Source organism: Dasypus novemcinctus, chromosome 22 (assembly GCF_030445035.2).
Source record: "Dasypus novemcinctus isolate mDasNov1 chromosome 22, mDasNov1.1.hap2, whole genome shotgun sequence".
NCBI lineage: Eukaryota > Metazoa > Chordata > Mammalia > Cingulata > Dasypodidae > Dasypus > Dasypus novemcinctus.
The window spans coordinates 13,328,016-13,336,605 of NC_080694.1; positions in this window are offsets into that span (position 1 = coordinate 13,328,016).

Genomic DNA, 8,590 nt, shown 5'->3' on the forward strand with positions numbered 1-8,590 from the left:
TGTTAGCTTTAGAAATATTCAATTTAGCCATCTGTTTTTGCAGAAAAGGATTCGTTTCTAAGAAGGCTCATCCTCCTCCTTGTCCTCTATTTCCTCCTTGTCCTCACTCTGATGACCCGTGTCATGGGGCTTCTTGGAAAAGACAGTAATTTCTTCCTCCTCCTCTTCAGACTGCAGCAGATCTAAAGCTGCTGCAATCTGTTGCTCCAGTGTCCATACTGATAACGGTATGGTTTCTCCTTTTTGATATGTTCTACGTAGGGCCCTCATTACCTATTTCCACTGTTTAAGATTTAAAAGATTTTTCCCTTGCGACTGAAACCAATAACAGTGTTTTTGTACTAGAGAAAAAAGTTCAAGTAAATCAGCAGTTTTTACTGAGACTCTGACAGTATTTAAGAGAGTTTTTAGGACCTGTGAATATTCTTCCAGCCGTCCTGGTTGATTACCCATACCCTGATGCTAATGGAAAACAGTATTAATTAAAATTCTTGCCTTTGTATGGTCAGACTCAAGTCACCCTTTGATGGATGCCTCAACCTTTCAGGAAGGTTTTCAGTTCTGAGTTCCCGATACTGTCGTGGAAGAATCTCTGCTGCAGTCACTACTTCAGGTCCCACATTGGGTGCCAGATGTCGAAATCACAGACCCGAAGGATATCGGGAATGAAGGACAAAGAGAGATTGGGATCAGGGGATCTGAGAGCATTGAAGCCCCAAGCTCATCAGACAAATTTATTAATATCAGGGGCTTCTTTATATACTCCAAGCAATCGTGAGAATCAGCAACTATCCTAGCTAACTATTCCCATAACTTCATTAATGAAAACACAGTGTACAGTGGATAAGATAGTAACTAAAACCCAAGATGTTCTATTATGTTATTGAAACAAATATACTCATAAATCTTGTTGCCCAGGTTACTTAAGATATCAAGTCTGGGTTCTGCTGGAATGTTATGTTTCCCAGAGAGATTAGCCACCTGCACATATATCTCTAGGGAGAGCATGACCCAGTGGTCAGAAAGTAACTTGCTACCATGGAAACAGCATACCTTTGTTTCCCACACCCCCATTTTGTGCTGTCAGAATGTCTAGCATGCTTAGATTTTGGAGGGCAATAGATGCTACATTGTCTTCCTTGTGTTGGAGTAGTCCCAACAAATTAAATGTAAAATTATATTCCCCTTTTATAGTATTGAACTTGATATATATAGCCTTTTTAAGTATATGTATGCCAATTCTGGGGTTCAGATTATGTACTGCCTGGTAGAAACCTCTGGTGGATCTCAGGAAAGAATTTTTTTCTATGCAACAACTGTGATTTGTAAAAGAGCCAAGGTTAAGGATTTAGGAGATGCTATATGACCCCCCCCCCCCCCACCAAGTGATATTATGAAGCACTTATCCTAAGAAAAATTGTCCCCACCATTGTGGGGCAAAAGCCTTACATAAATGTTTTCCATATATAATAAAGAGTCCAGTTTCCCTTAATGCCAAGAATAGTGCAGACCCCTTGACCCACTTGTTGAGTGATAGATAGGTATATCCATCTGTCTCTAATTTCAAAAATTAAAATGAATTCAAAGTTCTCCTAAAACATTTTGGTATTTTACAATATTTTCTTACGATGTTATTGACAAAATACTAAGAAATATTTTTAAACAGAAGTAATTTAGAGGAAAAAAGCTGTGCTCTAATTGTTAAGAAAAATACATAGCAATGTTGTGGAACAGATGTAGTTTAAGTGGTAGAGTGCCTGCTTCCCATGTACAAGGTTTGTATTCTATTCCAGTACCTTCTAAAAGTAAAACAAACGAACAAACAAATAAATACTCTGATTGGGGATTGGATGTAGCTCAGTCATTGAGCCTCCCATGTATGAGGTCCTGGTACCTCCTAAAATATATATATGGCACAATTTTAAATATTTGGAAATAAAAATTTTGTAAATATACAAAAAAGAGGTATAATAATGGATATTTTATTTTAAAAGTTTTTGTCAAGATGTCATCCATATATTTAATATAAAACTAGTTCTAAATTTTATGTGTGTATATATATATTCCTAATTTATATACCCATGGAAACTAGTCAGTAATAGTCATGTATGTGTTTAAAGTTCATGCATATTTTTATTTCCATTATTTTCTGTTTTATTGATTATAAAATTGCTTGCCTTTCACGCACAATTACAGGACATTGTAGATCCCCCCAGGGCCCACTGGATGGAGCGTGGGAGAGTATGGACTATGATGTGGACCATTGACCATGACGTGCAGCGATGCCCAGAGATGTACTTACCAAATGCAATGGATGTGTCATGATGATGGGAGAGAATGTTGCTGTGGGGGGAGTGGGGGGTGGGGGAAGTGGGGTTGAATGGGACTTCATATTTTTTTAATGTAATATTTTTTAAAAAATGAACTAAAAAAGATAAAATAAATAAAATTGCTTGCCTGGGCTTAGAACAATAAAATTCTATTGAATACTCATGTTCATACCAACCAATCATTAAAAAATAAATGAACTTACTAATGATTTATAATAAGAATCCACCAGGGGTTCCTAACCTTTTTTGTTCCATGGACTCCTTTGCAAGTTAAGGCAAAACCATGGACCCCTTAATAAGTCCAAACAATACTGTGTATTATTTAATAAATATATCCACCAACACCAACATTTCTCTAGAAGAAATTTTTTTTTTAATTTCAAGCTCACAGACTCCTGGTTAAGAACCCCTGATTTATACCATTCCTCTTCCATTCTAACATTCTACCTTTTTATGTTCTATGACCTATATCTATCTATCTATCTATCTATCTATCTATCTATCTATCTATCTATCTATCTATCTATCTACCGATCTATCTATCTGATGATTTTTCTACCTATGCCCAGGAATATATTTATCACAAATAGGGATGTGTGTATGAAGGTTCATGAGGGCATGAATGAGTGTGCCATTATAGATTTTAACAATAGACAATTTAATTTTTTCTGGCATCCTTAGACTATTTTTTGAATGAATAAGAGAATGTTAATGGTTATAATAGTTGAAATTAAGCTTAAGATGTGTAACTCAAATAGCATAGATGTGTGATTCATTAAATGTTTGTCAAAAGATAGAGACTGAAATGACTCTTCACAGGGATGTTGAATGAATGGATACCTCGAATGCCTTTTTTAGGAGACAACTCCTCCCCACTCCATTTGAACATGAGATGTCTTCTAAATGCAGAGTACCAGAAGCAATCCTAAATAAGCAGAATTAAATAAATACATAAATAAATAAGTAAATAAATAAAAGAGAAAGGTGTTGAGGTTATGTTTGTTTTAGTGAGTATTTAGGGGCCTTTCTTACTTTCATCTTTGGGGGACAGTTTTATGTTATCTCCACCTTTACCTAAAAGTAATTTCTATCAGTTCACTGTTTCTGTATATAACAACATTGCAGAAATGAATTATTTTATTATACCACAAACCACAGGTAACCTATAATTGCAGGTCAGTCTTCCTATTAAAAAAACAGACTATTTAGAGTTATTAGGTTTATAAATATACACACACAGAAGAAAATATTTACATTACTTAGTACACTAATGAATTTGATTTTTTCACAGAAAGTAAGAGGCAATTATGAAATAGTCCAATTCAATAAACTTAGATATGATCATCTTTTGAGGGTGTGTGTGTGCATGTGTCTGCGTGCGTATGCCACAGACACATGCACACACACACCCCGAAAGTATAACATGGTACAAAAATGAAAAAGGCATAATGATAAAATATTCGTCTTTTAAACCTCACATATATAGTTCCTAAATCAAAAAGAAGAGATTAAACTATTGTATATGAAACTAAAGGCATGCAAATGTCATCAATTAGAAAGGAGAAGAAAATATATACAAGTCAAAGAGGTCCAAGAGATGGAACAAATATTTGGAGAGAATAATAAAACAGGGAAAGGGGGGGAAGGATTTTACAAAATAACACTTACTAAGGAGTATGGGAATCCTTTTGAAAATGAGATGGATGGCATTAAATTGTTTTCCATACAAAGGTATGATGTTTGAAAGCAGAAAAATACAGTGAGTCCTAAAATAGAGTATCTTAACCAGGAAAATATGAATGATATTAGGAAGAACAAAAGGTCAGACATGTCAAGTACTGTATTAGACCACTTTCACTATCTTAGGATTTGATATAAATGAAGCGAATCTGACAGTTCAGCTTCAAGAGAATACAGAAAGGAGGAAGCCACGTGACTATTGTACAAGAGGCATATAAGGTCCACATTAAAACTAGCAAAGAAATTAATGAAGCTGTCTCAGGAACATTGTTTGAAAATGGATTTTGATAGGATAGGTAAGAATATGTTCAATAATTTAGGCACTTACAAAGTTAGCATGAAGTAAAATTAAAAAAAAATAGTGATATAAATATACTGACCAACATATATTTAAATATCTCCAAAACATATCTGGTATAAAATTAAATATAGTAATCCATAACAGAATTTAAAGGAAAAATATTATAGCATCATTGCTGTGGAAGCAGAAAACATTTCTGTTACAATAAAACGATCATTCAAAATAGAAAGATTTTTGCAACTAAAAGAAGATAATTGTTTCTCTGGAAAAAAAAAAAAAGTAGCACTACCGAAATAAATTATCTTAGGTCAACCATCATAAAAATAATATATGCATGATGTAAATATCCTGTAATATGGAAACAGACCCCCCCCCAAAAAATCTGTTCTCACCATTTTTATGAAGCAGTATAGTGAGGCAAGGAAAAGTAAATGAAATGTATGATAGTTAGAAAAAAAAAGAGAACAGCAACTAGAGGTATATACAATTCATAGTGTAAGATAAAAATATCTTAATAGATAATATGAGAATGCTATTGGAAAGAGAAGGCAATTGATTGGATCAAATCAAGAAGGAAATATGAAACTTGTGTAAACCAGGGGAAAAAAGAAAACAAAATTTTAAGGAAAGCATTGACAATTGAATGATTCTCTCTCTCTCTCTCTCTCTCTGCTTCAGTCTATGTCTCTATCATTCCTCACAGTTATTTAACAAAGTGTACCGGACCTTGACCAGACCTCTGGAAAATTTACATTGAGAAACATTGAGAGGTGTTAAAGAATAAAATGACTGGAGGCATAGGCCATATTTATGGATTGGAACACTCAATATTATAAAGGTTTTGGTTATAGTTATTTCTTAAATTGTATCCAAATAAAAATTACAAGATTTTCTGCAGAGATATAAGCTAATTGGCCCTAGCATTCATATGAAACCCAACTAGCATAAACAATTCATAGGAGAATAAAGTTAGAAGGATTTCCATAAAAGGCAATTTTCCATAGATGTGAAGGTCTGTTTCTGGGTCTGTTTAATTCCACTGGTCTGTAGGTCTGTCTTTGTGCTGGTGCTATGCAGTTTTGGCCACTGTGGTAAGGTAGCATTAATTGAGGTTCTTTTTATGCTATATCTGGGTATTTAGGCCTCTTATCCTTCAGGGTAAATTTGATAATTGGCTTTCCCATTTCTTAAAGAGAGAGAAAAACTATATTTTCTATAAAATATTAGTGAGTAATCTTTGTAGCATGAGAAAAAAACAGAGAACTAAACCATGCAACAAAACAAAAAATGCATACAAATACTCAAAAGTGACATACACAGGGAGGTAAAGCATTGGTAAATATTACTAGAACAATTGGATTAAAATGTTATTCATATTAGACAATATGCATTTAATTTCTCTCTCATCACCTAAATAAAGTCAAAAGAAAGTGCATTAAATAAAACTGTAGCATTGCTGAGGACAGGGAAAAGGAGGTAGAGATGAGATATGGGGGCATTTTTAGGACTTGGAGTTGTCCTAAATGATATTGCAGGAACAGATGTTGGACATTATATATCCTGCCATAACCCACTGAATGCACTTGGCATGGGAGTGTAAACTACAATGTAAACTTTAATCCATGCAGTGCAGCAGTGCTCCAAAATGTTTTTACCAAATGTAACAACTGTGCCAAAATGATGGAAGAGGTTGTTGATGTGGGAAGAGTGGGGGTGGGTGGGAAGTGGGAATCTCTTATATTTTTTAATGTAACATTTTCTGTGATTTATGTATCTTTAAAAAAAGACACTTTCTTATTAAAAAATAAATAAAATAATTGGCAAAAACAATACTACACTCTTTTGGATGATATCTTTAGGACTTTGAATAAAGACAAAATTATTTGGAATGGAGAGGAATAGAAGGAGGATAAGGAAGAGGATTAACGTAAGAGAAAAATTTCCACAATGTTTGTCAATAACAACCCGTACTTCAATCCTCATATTGGAAATTTACTTACATTTACTTTTTAAAATATTTTAATGTTTTCTTTAATTTTTTATTTGTTAAAGATACTTAGATTAGATAAGTGCTACATTAAAAATAAGGAAACTTGTCTAGAAAATTACATACATATTTCTGATTTCTGCATGCTCATTGTTTTATCCTTCTTTGTTATTTGCTATGTTATTGATTCTTATATAATAATAGCATCAACTTGGAACAAAAAATTTAATTACGTGTTCACTTCAAGGCCACATATTCTCATTGTATACAGCTACTTATTCTATCTTCCGCTTATTTAAATCTCTCTTTCTCTTGTATCTAGTAGTCTGTGTGTTAGTGTAAGTCTGCATGAGTGTGTGTCTGTCGGTGTTTGTGATTATAGGATTTTAGAACTGATACATTTCTTCTAGGCTATTTGAAATACTATACTAATAATCAAGTGTAATATAGAGCAAATTGCTAAAAATAACTTTAAGGAATAAAAAATACGTGAGACTGTGTAATTATTGGGAGAAGTTGTAAACTGATGTGACTCTAAACATGCATGTTGAATCGTGGGAACATCCTCAGAGGACTCCTCATACCTGCATTTGGGCGCCAGGCATGCATACACATTCCAAAGAGCAGCATACGCTACCTTAAAGAGAAAAGAAACAATGAACTACTGAGTGTTTTTTTTTCTTGAATGATTATTTAATATTCTTCCTAACACGGAATTTATGGAGCTTTCAGGTGTTCTCTCCAATATTTCCCTCCAGTCAATTTTCCAGTTTACAGTTTTCACAAATATAATGATATGTCCACAAATGCAAAATATATCCATATCTTCTCACGATGATGAAAAATATTTTCTGTAAATGAAAAGCCTATCAGAATACCGCATTTCAATAAATGCAGAGTGATAGATATTTAAATATAATGAAGGAAGATAAGGTTCAAATAAAAAGACAAAGAGATAATGAGAAAACAATAAATGTCTCATAGTTTACAAATAAATTATGGTTGAAAAAATTCAAATGCAGGACAGGAAATTATGGTGGAGAAAATTTTCAGAACTAAAGACGAAAAAGGTAACTCTGGAAAGTAGAATAAAAGAGAGACAAGACAATGAAACTGACTATGATAGCCAATATCTGGTTAGAAAGAGAAAACATGAATTTGGGGATGATTATTAAAAATAAAGATTACCCTTATATTCTTGATAGACATGTTCTGTCATTTCAATTGAGGGACATAATTTTTTTTTTTAATTACAAACTTATTGGGAAATGCATGAGTGAGACCCGGGGAACAAAATATCAGAAATACCAAGTATCCCACTTGCCCTTTCTTGTGATACTGTATGTATGAAGTGACTATGAGAGAGAAATAGTGAAAGACCAATGAAGAGAATAACTAGCATGACAGGCATACAGCAGGTGTATAATGTAAAAATCCAAATCAGAAACGTTGATGGGAAGCTATGGGTAGAAGAAATCTAGAAAAGAAAAGGAACTTGATAGACTAATATATTTAAATTAGATATTTTAAAAATAAAATAATGCATAAGTAAAATTTCTACAAAATACCAAAGTCTTATATAAAACATTCTATACATCCTTTCAATCTGTAATTTTCTCAGAAGACATGTAGAGAAACATCACAGTATCATGTCTTGTTTGCATAAAATGTTTATTTTCCTAAAATGATAATTCATAATTTAAAAAACTATTGTTGAATATTTAGAAATAAATACCCATTTCCTGAGAAAGGTATTTATTAAAAGGAGATTGTCTTAGCTAAAACATCCTAGAATTTAATGTACATATGATGGAAACATCCATTGCTTCCATTTATAGGAACCCAGACAAAGCAAATAACTCTCACCTTCATTGGGAAGCATTGCACACTAAGAAAATTAAAATGAATTATTTATGAATGGAAATGAAGAAACAACACTTTCTTTAGAAATGCATATAATTTTGAAAGAGAAATGAAAAAATGCAAATTTAGTAAGAACTTCATGTGAAACAAATTTGAGAAATGAATTGGATTTAACATATCAACAAGAAAATTGAAAGACTTATACAATAGAAACAATATATAAAGAAAAGAAATTTAAAAGAAACAATTCACAGTGGAATGAAGTATAAATAGGATTTATCAGATCTTGTGGAAATATTAAATTTCATTAAGTGTTAGGAAATAACTAAATTAATGGGGAGAAAGTCAATATATATGGATTGCATAGCT